This window comes from Rhyacophila brunnea, unplaced genomic scaffold, assembly GCF_057557595.1.
Source record: "Rhyacophila brunnea isolate RB1 unplaced genomic scaffold, BYU_Rbru_1.0 scaffold_23, whole genome shotgun sequence".
In the NCBI taxonomy this organism is placed as follows: domain Eukaryota; kingdom Metazoa; phylum Arthropoda; class Insecta; order Trichoptera; family Rhyacophilidae; genus Rhyacophila; species Rhyacophila brunnea.
In genome coordinates, this window is record NW_028232893.1 from 5,634,123 (window position 1) to 5,648,215 (window position 14,093).

The 14,093-nt window shown below is 35.3% G+C and overlaps 1 protein-coding gene and 1 long non-coding RNA gene across 3 annotated transcripts in view; one reads left to right on the plus strand and one right to left on the minus strand.

Annotated features, from left to right (window-relative positions):
* LOC147069365 (serine/threonine-protein phosphatase alpha-2 isoform) overlaps positions 1–14,093 on the plus strand; it is a 129,666-nt gene that overhangs the window by 85,006 nt on the left and 30,567 nt on the right. The gene's annotated exons all lie outside the window — the stretch shown is intronic.
* Positions 6,109–10,676, minus strand: LOC147069366 (uncharacterized). The gene is made up of 3 exons (XR_015071204.1): positions 10,161–10,676; positions 8,449–8,855; positions 6,109–7,919 (listed from the first exon to the last, which is right to left on the minus strand). It is a non-coding gene; the product is annotated as an uncharacterized LOC147069366 (long non-coding RNA).

The window sequence follows — 14,093 nt, forward strand, 5'->3', positions numbered from 1 at the left end:
GGGTTATTTTTCATTAATTTTATCGTCATTTATTTTTCTGAGCTGTAAAAACTGCTTCGGTCATATATTATGATTTGTTAATGTACTTGCACTGCGCAATGCACACAGTCATTCGATTCGTCACCGGCATAATTGCAATTCGCAACTCTGAAATCGTCAAAAATTTTCAAACCCGATTTTACATAAAACGAAAAAGCAGTAATTTATATTGGCAGCTTAAAGCACCCCACCCCAAATACTTCCACTTATCTAAATAATATTGGGCATATTATTAATTTTTAATTAAAAGTACACCAAAAATTGCTGGGTTCCAAAATTTAGATGGATATTTCGCGAGTGGAGAACTACAAGGCTCTAAGTGTTTGTCCTTGACGAAACAAAAGTAACAATGAGGTAGCTTAGAATACTACTTCATTTTGAATTTGTTTTTTCAAGGACGGACACTTAGAACCTTGTAGTATTACCCCCGTTTCAGACGGGACACCGGTGTCCCATCTGAAACCGGCCTTAAGCTTATAATTTCTTAACCTGAAATGTAATCTCATTATGACCACGGGACTGCGATTTCGCCAATGATGTAATAAACATCAATTTTTTCATCCTTTTTCGAACAAATTCACCTGGTTTAAAGAATTTGGGACTCTTGATAAAATGAAATTTTACGCATTCCGTATTGAAAATTTTGAAGGCAGTTCGATTTTCGAATCAAGCGATGGTACCTAATGTGCGACTTGGAAGTTGTGAAATCTCGAAAAATCAGAAACGATTAATATCGAATCTCGAGAAATTAATATTCTACAATGTTCATTTCTCGAGAATTGAAGAAATTCGAGAAATCACAAGCTCGCGTGTGGTTGTTTGTATTTATTAAATGTTCATTATTCTCTACTATTGGCAACCCCAAAAAATGGCAGCTCGCGTTTTGGTTTGAAGTCTGTTGCTTTGTTGACATGACCTAATACGTATTTTTCTTGGCTTTGCTTTTGGCTATCTATGTAGGTAAATTCGACGAGGAAGTATCTTTCCACAGGTATTTTATAAATGAATTTTATATTCAAATATCTGCTTAATAAGGCAATGTTTGAGATGGGTAAAATGTAAAATTGAAGTCTATATAATATTTGAATATGCAAGGATTAATTTCGCTATATCTATCTGCACATGCAATCGTGTGTCTAATTAATTAATAGGGTGGATCTGAAATTAAAGCGGAATGTCATAGTAGATGTGGGAAGTTCTCTTCAAGTGAACCTGCAATGCGAAGTCACGTGTACATAACTTAAATCAGTGGACCTGAGGTCCTTTTTTTTACTTAAATTTCCATACATTTAGAAAAGGGTTTCTTCCATCATCTTATATAAAATTAAGCGTTCGTTGTATTCTTCAATGTGCCATGAAAACTTAATAGTAATTCACGGAAAATGTGCCGTGACGCGAAAATTGTTGTGAAACACTGCTTTAATCAACCTGCGTAGAATTTCAAAACTATTTACAAAATTCGTAGAAGTTAGACGCTCTCTTATTTTCCTTCCATATTAAATTTCCCGGAACATGTCTATATTATTGTATTACCTAACGCTTATATTAAAAGCTTCATACAGATTCTATTTCCTATTCCGGGAACCCCCTTCATACAAAAATCATACATCGCTCGCTATTCGATTTTTTTCCCTTCATAACATGAGAAATTTTCTTCTTTATAGTTTTCATGTTTTTCTGTGAAAAAGTATCGTAGAATTACGTTATTGAGTCTGCATTATGTATTAGATACGCCCACACACCGAGCTGTGTTTTTGTTTAATAAATAATATCCACTCCAGGTTGATTGATTATAGTTGATTATATTTGATGGATGCGCGGAGATTTTTAACAGTATCACGAATTTATTGTTTTATTAAGAAACATTTCGATTTGATTTTCAGCATAATACGGCCTTATTCAGCATAATATTTTTGAAAAAGCTTATCAACATAACTATAATATATTAGACCAGTAGTTCTTAACCTAGTTCGATCGAACCCCATGGGTTCGGTGAGTCAGTCTCAGGGATTCGGCGGAGGTCAAGACAGTTTCGCAACTTTCGGTAATCGGGCGATTGCAATTAATTATAAGCCACCGGTCAAACTTTCGTTTGCCAATAATTCTAAATAACCTCTGACCGTCTCGCCCGAAGAGGATCGTCTATCTGCATCGGAAGTGAATTTGGTCTCTGAACTCTTACGGTGTCAAAGGATGGGTAAGGTCAGCATTGCGTCTTCCCCCTGGAGCCTATCTTGAGTAGATAGTAAGAAACCCCCCCTCTAGCTCGGACTAATGCTGTGGTAAAAGTCAAGTATAACACATCTTGTCTAACTTATTAGGCAAGCAGGAGGATACTGATTTTTAACCCTTTGAACTTGTGGCTCTTGGATATGAATTCGTGGGTCGGGATGTGTAGTCAGGTAAGTCACAAAACAGCAAAAATGAGATATGAATGCCACTATACTAAAAAAAAAAAATCTTTCGTTGTGTGTAGTCAGGTAAGCCGTACGTCTCACCATTGGTGAGATGCAGTTTCAGTCAAAACATATTTTTTATTTTACGGGGTGTGTACACAGTTAAGTCACATGAGTAGTCAGATAAGTCAACATTTTGTGTGACTTACCTTACTACTCATAGTTGGCTTACCTTCAAACGTCATACCTACTCAGTGTTGATTTTGGTGAATTTAACGTATTTTTAAAGATATTTTGAGAAATATTTGAAAAAGAAATAACAACAGAACCTAAGTAAAATAGTCATAGGTATTATAATAAATTATGACTTATATAAATAAGTATGTGTATTATTTGTAAATAATAAAAAATATACCAAATTTATCGAATTTGATTTATTTAAATCTAAAAACACGTACATAATATCCAAATAAACAATCTTGCTTCTAGGTTTAACCACATACTCCAATAACTTGTATGTTAACGATTCATTGATAGCATAAAAGATCTTGATTTTAATATTCAAGAATTATTACAGTCTAATTTACCAACATTGAAGAACCACGCCCTTCATGCTCAAATAGTGCTTCCACGATTACACATCATAATGATGTTTTAACCTGTTACCCTCGTTCTCGATTGAGAAGTAATAATCACCCAAAATGTAACTTAAGGGATGATACAAAGCCTTCAGAAATGATAAAAAAGTTGCACGAAATACTGGAAAAAGTTACACAATAAGTACCTATAATGGATGTTATGAATACGAAAAAAAGTCGTATCAGACAAAGCGAACCATGAAAACAACATTTTCGCCAACAGTTTAATATTACTTGACTGTTGAACTGTTACGGAAACCAATTTGTAAAGGTTGTACACTAAAAACATTAAGTGAAAGTCACATTTTTTTTGTTTTGGAAAAAAAAGTGCGACTACTTCCGGTATACTTATTCAAGAATATGCAAGAGGAAAAATATCTCTAAAAGATAGCGAAGAAGATAGGCAAATATCTAAGACACATATTATACTCTCAATTCCATCATTATGAGAGTCATTACTCTAGAAGGAACTGTCAGAAAATACTTACCGCCACATATGACAATAACTGTGATGTATTCTCAATATTTGAAGAGTATTAGCTCTAATCCCATCAATATTCGTTTATACGCAGAAATATTCCCTGGCATGAACTTAACATTCAAACGGCCAAATAAGGATACCTACTTGCCAAACATACGATAAACTTAACTTAATTAAGAATTCCACCAACGATGAAGAAAGAAATAAAAATCATGAGGAATTGAAAGAGCATCATAACGAAGCTGACTTTGCATATTCAGCTAAAAAATTGTGATAAAAAGTACTTGCAAGATTCTTCTTGCCAAATTGTAACATTTGACATGCAGCAAAGTTCCCTGGCCTTTTACAAACGGCATTTGACAGTGCATGATTGTGATAATAACCAGGGATATTGCTATGTATGCCATGAAACTCTTGCTAATAGAAAAGCTAACGATATCGCTTCATGCCTGTTCAAATACTTAACCAAGGGGTACATGATAATATTAAGCATATGATCATGTATTCTGATAGATGTGCGGGTCAAAACAAAAATAGCCACGTAGCTGTAATGTGCATTATAGCAGTAAAACATTCTGAGACTTTAAACAAAATTGATCACACTTTTTAGTCCCTGGCCACACACATATGGAGTGCGATAGTGACCATCGCATAATTGAGAAGAAAAAAAAACATTTGGTGGAACGATCGAACATCCTCATGATTGGGCCAAATCAATGTGTGAGGCTGCAAAGAAAAATCCTTTCAAAGTCACTGAAATGACTCGTGCAATTACAAATTTTTAGAAAAATAGACACAGATGGGAATAAGTTTGTTTGGAGAGATGTTAAGTGGCTTCAATTCAACAAACACGAACCGGGAATAGAGAAATTTGAAAGAACTCTCGACGAAACGACTGCATTTTAACAAATTTCATATATAAGACGAGACAAGACGAAATATTTGATAGACTTACTTCCATACATTTCACCGTATTATAGAGAATTTTATGAGTCACTTGAGACATCTGAGATAGTCAGCGATATTTAACCTGATACTATTGAAGAAACTCATACTGAAGTTTAATGATAACGATTAAACTTTATAATATTCAGGTTTGTGTGCCTTTTCATTACTTAAATAACATTAAAGTAAAAAAAAAGATGTAAAAATGCTAATTTTAAATTTATATAATATTTTGTTCAATAAACCAATAAGATTTATGTATAAAACGTGTGTTTTATTGCTAATATTAGTCGGATTTACATGAAAAAATAACAATATTACTTTATGCGTAGTAAGGTAAGTCAATCATTTTTTGTGCAAATCCAGTTAAGTCAATTCCCTTTTTTTTTAACCAATTAAGTTTTAATGAAACGAAATAGTTAGAATACTTCTAGGACATATAATTGAAAGCTAATTACATGTACTTTGATTTGTTACCCATAAAAAAACATAACTATAATTAGGGGAATGTGGGGAATTTTTTGAACTTTGTTTTTGCTATATCTCAAAATGACATTTTGTGACTTACCTGACTTCACATCCCGACCCACGAATTGTTTATGCGATGCGAATCGATTTGACGACGGCGGGGCTTACAATGCTACCAGACGGGTGCCGTCATAAAAAGGCAATGTCAAACCATGCTACTAGGACGCACTTAACATACAAATTATGATAGAATGGGAATTTCCTGATGACTAAACTAAAATGTAACTTCAACTAGATCCTTCAAGCTAAGGATATAGCTGACTGATACTGACAGTTACCAAACGTCCCAATTTTTGCGGGACGTATTTTAATCAAAAATATATCGTGGGACGGCTAAATTCACAATTATTCAACAAATACAAAAAGGAAAAAATACAGATTCGAATCCTGGGTCTGGCAAGTACCTACACATATTGTTTTTCAATTTGTGTACGAGTCAAAGTATGGACCTAATAGGTTGAGCAAGTGCCTGACATCCATTTATCGTAAAAACATAATCTGCCTCCGCTCTGTGGAGGCCCATTCTTATTCGGATCGGGCATGGTAAAAAAAGAGAATTAAATAAAATATTGATGATTTCAAAAAAAAATATGAAAACTGCAAACAATATGTAGATGTAGATCAGTGTTACGATTTTTCGTGTGAAAACATTTTTGTACAGCTTACCAGTTAGTTGTCTTGAGCTAACTGAATGTTATTCGCAATCACTTTCGTCTCCTGAGATCCGTAATTGCTGGTTGCCTGGTCTTGGTGACAATAATAAATAAGGATGTGAGGTAAGTGGTAAGGGATGACGGCCACCATATTTGGCAAACCACACCATCTTAGCAATTTAAATGAAGGTAGTGACCAAAATTAACTTGATTTATAGATTGCGTCGATTACTTCAAATGTAATTAATTTAATTATACATAAGTAATTATCCTTTGTTAACTCAAGTAAGTAACTTTCGTTGGTAACGCAGCTAAATATATGACGAATCTATATTCCGCGAAGGGATCTCATCGATTTAACATAAACCCGCTTAGCAGTATGTGCGTGCAAATTTAATAGCATATTCTTCGAACACGAACATTCATATAATATTGGATAACATAATAATATAAAATAAAACTTGCCTAGTATTCCGTTATCGGGTCTTGTCTAAAGTATTGCTAATTAAATATTTTTCATTGAAGACTGAATATTATAATTTATTAAGTATACAAATAACAAGATGTTATTATTTTAAAATACATATTGCAATAGGTAAGTACCATTATATGAATTGAAATTTATCTCTTTCCGTATAAATTATATATTCAAGACGTTCACAATATGACATGGGGAAAACAAAGAAGACGGTGATGTTCCAATTCAATTCAATTGATTAACATTAATTTACCTATTGGGAAACAACTGAAAATTTCAAGGTTTTGTGTTATTTAATGCAATTCTATGTTGAAATGTCTTTATAAATTCAATAAAAAAAAATCAAAAGTTTCTTCAACGGATCGGGTCGTAAAATCGAAAAATCCTTTCTTGGATTAATCATTAATTCGATTATAAACGGGAATGTCTGGGTTGATTATTTGTTAAACTGTAAAATTTCATTGTGCATTGATACATTTGTACGTCTTACATTTCACCGTAGCACAGTTCATCGCGAGTTTTTTTATTGGAAAGAGATAACCTTTATACACACCGAGATGAAAAAATACGCGTTGTTCGTGGAGCATTGCAGACAATATGTTCAAATTTTATTAGATCCTAACCACAGAAAAGAATTATTTCTGAGTTCCCTGATCCTAACCTAACAAATAATCCAGTATATCGGCTCTTTTCAAAATTTATTTGCCGCTGGCTACCTGTCAACCGATAAGAACAGTGTTTTATTTAGACATGAATTATATATCACTACAATACGACCCAAAGAGGTTGGACGGTCTTGAATATGCGACCATATATTTCCGATAAAACATTTCACGGTGAAGTGTGATACGGCGATCTGCATACGTACAAAATTCCTGACAGGCAACTCCACATGTCACGTGCACTAAAATGACTTGCAGCACTCAGTCAGACAGTGAAATAAATATTTAAGGCTTGAATCCCACTTGGTCTACCGTTTTTTCTAAGTATGTTTTCTGCGGTATTTAAAAATTGTGTAGATATTTTTATAAGTACTTACTAGATTTATTATAAGCTCCGTTTGCATTAATGAGGCATTTCTTTAACACCTTCGTTAATGCTGACGGTTAGTCAAAACATTCATCAATAATTTTAAACAGTCAACATAGTAAAGTTACGCTATCATTGAAAATAATAATTAATCACCTTATGGACGACTAGTCTGGTCAAAGACCATTATCATTCCGAATAAATCAACTCAGCTTGAAAGTCACCTGTGACTGTGTGGTCAATTATTATTAATGAGGGCTTGAAAGTCATTTATGGTACAACTTGGGATTAGGTGTGTCATTTTTTTATTTTTTAATAATCTGTAATCAATCATACGTGAATAATAATATGCCTAAGTTTACTGTTTCTCCTCTGTCGCGAATTTACTATTTTTGCGACCCTGGTTTCGCCTTTCTGCAACTTTGGACATATTATAGGCACTTACACGAGGAACAAAATATAAGACGGATTCGATTTGATTGTTTGTTTTCAAATTAGTGTGACTGTTCGATTTAGGCGTGCGCCCCCCCCCCCCCCCCCATACCCGCACCTCACCTGACCAATCCATCGTTACTATCTGATATCTTACTTACACGAGGAACAAAATATAAGACGGATTCGATTTGATTGTTTGTTTTCAAATTAGTGTGACTGTTCGATTTAGGCGTGCGCCTCCCCCCCCCCATACCCGCATCTCACCTCACCAGTCCATCGTTACTATCTGATATCTTACTTAGGCATAAAGCCCATTGACGCAGCGAGTGCGGCGCTCGCGCAAAATTTCTACAAGTGGCGCGTAAATCATCAAAAATACAACGTAATCAAATACGCCAGCGCCCACTGGACTTAACGATGCCTTGCGCGCCGCCTGCCGCATGAGTCACCGTTTTTCGCTTCTCGGCGATACGATTTAATGAAAATACAAAGAAGTCCATTCGTTGAACACGGCTACCAAAATTACGCTGCTTGAGGCGTCGTCGATCGACGGGCCAAAAGCAATTATTTAATAACAGAGAACCCATTGTTTTATTTTATTCCGTGTCATTATATTTCGCTGGTTGAATAATGTCGTAAATATTTATTACAAGCCCCGAAATAATATAATATTTTTATTGCTTTGTTATGAGAGACGCTGTAAAAATAATTGTTTTGTGCTGCTTGGGCCGCTTATTACATAGGTGAAGGGTAATGCGCGGCGAGAGACGTGTGATTATGGTTATGAATACGCCGACTTCGCCCGCTCGACGCGTTCTGTGGGCACCATCGCTTACACGAGGAACAAAATATAAGACGGATTCGATTTGAATGTTTGTTTTCAAATTAGTGTGACTGTTCGATTTAGGCGTGCGCCTCCCCCCCCCCCCCCCCATACCCGCATCTCACCTCACCAGTCCATCGTTACTATCTGATATCTTCCTTGTGTAAGTTCGTTTCTTTCGAGAAATTTTGACTGATTCTTATATGATGAATATACTTATTTTGAAGACAAATATTTATGTACACAGAAATTTCAATTTTATTGTTGGTATAGGAGTATATGAAGACGTTTCCTTCCACAAATTACATACCTACATACAAACTTTATATGCAATGGAAACCCACCCGTCAATATTTTTATTTCACTTTGTTTCTATGCAGAAAATAATGCTGTGAGCGAAATAAACTATACTACATACGAGGGTGGGTCAATAATTCCTTAGAAAAAAGCATTAAAACAGGTTTTATTTTTGTATTTTTTTTTTATTTCTCAACATAATTTCCTTGGAGCTCAATACACTTGGTTAGACGTTTCTCAATTTTTTTTAAACCGTCAGAAAAATAAGTTTTCGGAAGGTCCTCAAAATAAGCATTTGTCCGATCGATGACTTCTTCATTTGAAAAAAAACGTTGTCCACTTAGCCATTTTTTTAAGTTTGGGAAAAGGAAAAAGTCACTGGGGGCTAAATCTGGCGAATACGGTGGGTGGTCGACCAATTCGAACTTCAATTCTTCAATTTTAGCCATTGATCGTAAACATGTGTGAACACGGGCATTGTCCTGATGAAAGAGGATTTTTTTCCTGTTTAAATGAGGCCGTTTTTCTTCAATTTTGTTTTTTAGCTGGTCCAATAAAGATGCATAATAATCCCCTGTTATTGTTTTTCCTTTTTCCAAATAGTCAACGAAAATAATTTCACGTGCATCCCAAAATACAGTAGCCATAACCTTACCAGCTGATTTTACGGTTTTCGCCTTCTTTGGACATGGTTTGCCTTCGCAATCCACTGCTTTGACTGTTCTTTCGTCTCGGGAGTATAGTGGTGTATCCATGTTTCATCTACAGTCACAAAGCGACGAAAAAATTCATCCGGATTGCGTTGCATGAGCGACAACAGGGCTTTAGAGGCCACCACCCTACTGCGTTTATTGTCGACTGTGAGCAAACGCGGCACCCATCTTGCAGAAATATTTTTCATGCCCAATTTGTCATGTAAAATAGAAATGACGCTACCTTTTGAGATCCCTGTATCCTCAATTATCTCACTCAACTTTAATCTTCGGTCACTTAACACCATATCGTGGATTTTATTGATCATTTCTGGTGTAGTCACCTCTACAGGACGTCCTGAGCGTGGTTCATCCTTTGTTGATGTACGACCACGTTGAAATTCATTTAACCAGTTATAAATAGTTGCAAGTGAAGGAGCAGATATGCCGTGAACTAAATCCAACTCATTTTTTATTTCCTTTGCTGTTAACCCTTTTATATTAAAATGTTTAATAACAACTCTAAACTCAATTTTCTCCATTTTCCATTTTTCCATTTTCCACAAGCAAATTTTTTTTTTAAATGTACGAGAAACACACAACAACCCGACCAATCTGATTGAAACTTCGCAGCATACTGAATCGGTAGTGCCGCTGCATGAAAACAAACCGCTTGCAGTATTAGTCGCGCCACCTGTCGGCTTTTCTAAGGACTTATTGACCCACCCTCGTATTATTATTATAATAATATGCACAAAATGAGAAAAGGTATCAGTCGAATCATGTCTCTGAATTACTAAAATCAATCCACACGGAAACATTCGACTTCCCATACAAAATATCACTCCAAAAATCAATCTCCTTTTGGCTCCCCTGAAAAGTAGCGATTTTAGACTTAACGCCTTTTTCCTTTCGCAAACAGAATGTACTATTTGATGCGCGACTACGCTGCTGGCTTTAAAGGATTTTAAATTTTCAGGAAGATCCTTACAAAAAAGCCTGCGCCCTGCTTCCAAGAATTTACTGGTGTCTTGTGTAAATGCGTGTTTTCGATTATACTATTATCATTATTCAAGCTTTTGGTGGAATACCTATTATCAGACATCATCGTGTATTTCTATTAGTACCAATTTATTAATATCGTACTGCAGTGATGGCGAACCAACGGCACGCGAGGTGATTTTGCATGGCATGTGAATGTTTTATGCTGAAGAGAAAAAATTAGATAGTTACTTATAATTTAAAAAAAAATACAAAATAGTTCCAAGTACAAATAAATATAATGTATTGTTAGTATTAAAAAATAATGTTTATAATGATGACGTAACCATGCGTATTTTCTTCGGTTTTTAATTTATTTTTACCAATCGAGCGCAAACGGAAACGATGAAATTCATTCATAAGTAACAGATCGCATTGTATAAAAAATAGCAAGCAGATACTCACCAATAATAGGCATTACGTTTAATTTAAATTACATAGCTCGTTTCTTATGTCCAATGCATCACACATAATATTATCGCACTGATCTCAACAGGCGGCGGGGGAAGCCGCACCGCGAACCTTTGATTTTGATCGGTTTACAATCATTTATCACCAGAATGCTTGAGACCACTGTGGCGAGTGAATGTATCATCTAACGGAGCAAATCTGGCCTCAATTTGTGCGTAAAGAACCAATCTTACTGGCGTATGCATATAACAGCAAACCTTAGACTATAGATACATCTAGACGCCACCCGTTGCATTGCTAAATGAAGCCGCTTGCCTTGCGTTTGGTTTGTGAGCGAGCAAACGCATTCGTCTACAAATGTTCGAGACCATAGACCATTTCGCTAGTGCTCGCCCAAAGTGCTCGCACTAGACGCTCAGAATTAAAATATAATTTTCTATTTTTTTTACGTTATATAGTATTTTTAAGCGGTCAAAATGCAACCATTCGATAAAGATATCTATAATTTAAGTTATTTCAAAAAAACACTAGGTCACTGATATTAAAATATATAATAAAATACAAATAAATTATCACGAACATGTATCAACTTACCTATGAAACGTTATACCATCTTCTTGCTTATCAGTACGGCTACCACATTTTAAGACAACACACAGAACCATCTTTTCTACTTAATTAACTAAAAATATTTACCACTGACTTTATGTTTAACACAAAAATATCAATTTTAGCAACACGAGCTCGCAAGTTATCGACGCTGTGTGAAGCGTTTTGCCCCGATTTGATGGCGATATTTTTGGAAACTAGCTTACACAAATGTAGACCTTTTATCTTACTCTAGCGCGTGTCAAAGAGATCGTAAGGGTGCCGAATACTTTCTCAGTCGCACTCATGCATCGTTTTTGTTCAGGCCTTGCAGCAAACTGCATTCAAGCTATTTACTGCAAATTTGCATGCATAAACCTAATTTGAATTTCCCGAATAGTGACGTCACGTCGCTGACGTAATACGCGTCATGCCGTGGCTAATGTTACCAACTTTTAAATTTAAATTTCCCGATAATTTAAAATTTTGAAATTGTGAATAAGTGTAAAAATGTGCAAACGGTACCATATAAATTTAATAATTATAAATGAATAATTATCATTAACTTTAAATAATTTATTTGTTATAAAATCATATTTATTTTATACTTCTTAATGCACAAAATGATAAAGTATACTCAGTAAATATTTCCATAATATGGCAATACAGCTTCGCGGACTCATTGACAATATTACATACATCTCCATCGATCCACGATCTGTATACATTTTTACAAGCATTTAGTATTATTTAGCATCATCATGAATCCGATTAGATCACAACGGCAAGTTTCAAGTCTCCTACTAAACGCTTGTTGTGATGAACTCATTTTAGACGTATATTAAAGTGACACTGACAGCTCGCGCAGATCGCCGCCGTTTTAAGTTGGGTGCGCATTCCTTTACGCATCTTCGTGACGTATGCATTTTTTATAGTTTTCTTATTTGGCCGATAAACCGCTTACTGCGTTGAATGCGGTTCAAAAGTGTATGAATACGGCAGTAAGTAATACTCGAAAAACACAATTATATATTTTGAACTCTTAATAGAAATCTTATAACGAATTTTTTCATTTATTCCCTATGAAAAACTGCTCGGCACGTCACACAGTGGAAAAATATTATCTGGATATTTTGGCACGCGTATGTAGAAAGGTTCGCCAACTCTGTCCTACTGTGTATCGCACGCAAGCGTACATATTGGATCAACATTTTCTGTTTTGCGCTACCCTGCCGCCGCTCACGCAATATCGATCTTGATTATTAGCATTTCGCGTGAGTATATTAGTCAATTGTAAATTTGGCAGTGCACCTATATAGCCTATAATCTATATATTAGAATTCCTACATCGTTCTAACTGAATGCTTTGATCCTTGTCGTATTTCGCGAACAAGCTATATCAATAAAGACTTAAACTGACATTAATATCTTTTGATAATAAAAAGTAAAACTATAAAAAAACTCCAGACCTGCAGCACGTTGTAGCACCGCTGTAGGGTGAGCGAGGGCCGGCCACGACGACGGAACCCTTGAAGTTGTGCCACAAGGGTACGAAGTGTCGCACTCTTTGGCGACATCCGAAACACATGTCCCACCCACATAAAATGTCTCTTCGTGATTGCCTCAATCACCGAAGGCTGCTGTGTCTGCTCACGAACTCGTGCGTTTGTAACGCGGTCGTACCAATGTACCCCAAGATTCGGCGGAGACATCGATTCTCAAAGCTCAAAAGCCGAGACATTTGAAGCTTAGAGGTTATCCATGGACTGAAACCGTATGCGGTTCAGATCCGTGTGCCATACTATTTTTGTTCATGAAAATATATTTTCACTAATTTTGTAAGTGTTCTAAGTGTATGGTATAAACGGATGCGATCAGATGCTCATAATATACTTTGTGAAAACATATTTCCATGAACAGAAAAGATAAGCTTAGTATGGCACACGGTTTAATACCGCATACGGTTTCAGTCCATGGATGGCCTATTAGTGAGATGTCATGTCTCACAGTCATACAGGAGCTAGCGAACGAAAGAAAATATATCGATACACCAGTTCAATAGGGGAACAACTCGTAAAACCTTGTTCCGAGATAATGGCGTCTGAATTTTTTGCAGTAATTCTTATTTTAATTTTAAAGCCTTGATTTCGATGAAATTGTATATTTTTTGTATTTGATTTAGTGGAATTCATCAATGCACAATGAAATTGTACATTTTAATAACGAATTAACGAATAAATTTGATTATATAATGGAATTACTGATTAATCTTAGAAAGGATTATTCGATTTTATGACACATTGAAGAAATTTTTAATTATTTTTTTGCTGAATTATAAAGAGAAGACCTTTCTACATCAAATGGCATTCTTAACTCAAAACCTTTAAATTTTGAGTTGTTCCCCTATTGAACTGGTGTATCGATATATCCGAATGTAGACAGAGCTATACAATAATAATATGTACATCACTGCATAATTATTGTTATCGCTTCTTAATAAGTCATTTATATGCATAAAAAATCCATCTTCCATTAACTGATGTATTATCGTGACAGGTATGTTGTATGCAAAACCACAACAGGTGCTTTTTATTGTTTTATAATATACCTACGTCATGA